The sequence below is a fragment of the Corylus avellana genome, chromosome ca1 (genome assembly GCF_901000735.1).
Source record: "Corylus avellana chromosome ca1, CavTom2PMs-1.0".
Classification (NCBI taxonomy): Eukaryota; Viridiplantae; Streptophyta; class Magnoliopsida; order Fagales; family Betulaceae; genus Corylus; species Corylus avellana.
Window position 1 is genome coordinate 43,394,767 of NC_081541.1, and position 1,226 is coordinate 43,395,992.

Consider the following 1,226-nt stretch of genomic DNA (forward strand, 5'->3'; position numbering starts at 1 on the left):
TTATTTTGAATCCCACTGATATTCTAATGGATTTAGACCAAACTATGACTCAATCGAACTTAAGGGAGCGCTTGCAATTTTCATCGTTTAGGTTCTTCTTGCTGTTGGTTCCTAGTCGGTAGATGCTACTATGATCATGTCGTGTCCCTCTTGAAACCACTTTTAGAGGACGCCTGAGATTGTATTTGAAAAATAGAGTTTTTAAGTAAAAAAAAAAACTTTATTTTTAAGCTTTTTGCCAAAAGTGCGTTTTGACAATTTTTAAGATTTTTTAACCCTTAAAAGTGCTTTCAATTTTTTTTACCAAACGAATTTTTTTAGTGTAAACGCACTTTTAGGCTACTCAAACACACACACAAACAAGCCTTGTGTGCAACAAGCTCTAAATAATTTTTTTCCTATTTTTGGAACAAAGATCTTCATACAAAATGTATCAATTTCTCTTGATTATTTTACCAATTATAAATAAAGTTGTAGGAAAAGTTTTGCATTTTCCAACCTAATAAATCCATACATACATATATACACTATAAAGCAAAATATTCTTTACCATTGAATGCGTGGTTTCATCATCTCACCCCAAAAACATTGTATATATGTTTGAGGGGCTAAGCATTTGTGGCATTGCTTACATCATTTGCCTGCAACTGCAGGTTGGGTGGGAGTTGAGACAAATTAAGAGCAATTGAAGGAAAATAATAAAGGAAAAAGAAACATATTGATTGGGTTTTCATCACGAGAAGCTTGCTTCTTCTATCTGGCTAGCTAGCTTTTCTTCCATTGGAATACTACTTCTTCTTTTTGTTTATAATGTGTTATCATGATCATCTCTTCCTTTCTCTTTTTATCCATAAAAAAGCCTCATCAGCAACCTCTTTACGTTATCGACTCTAGGGAAAGGGAAAATCCAATAAAGACAAGTATAATTAGTGCAACATCATCTTCGATTCTAGTGCTCTTGTTCTCATGCACATTATTGCATGACAAAATTGGATAATGAAAGTAGCCCTTATGTTATCCATTCCTATCCTCTATTTGATTGATCATAATGAGAGAGAGATGACGGATGAGTAATTCTATATACTACATCCGGTCACCTGCCATCACACCTCTATTTTACTGAGCTTGTTAAAAAGTAAAATAATATTCAATGATTGATAGACACCGACACATCAACCAGCAGATCAAAGTGTATGTACATTTTTCTTTAGTGAATTAAGAAAAAA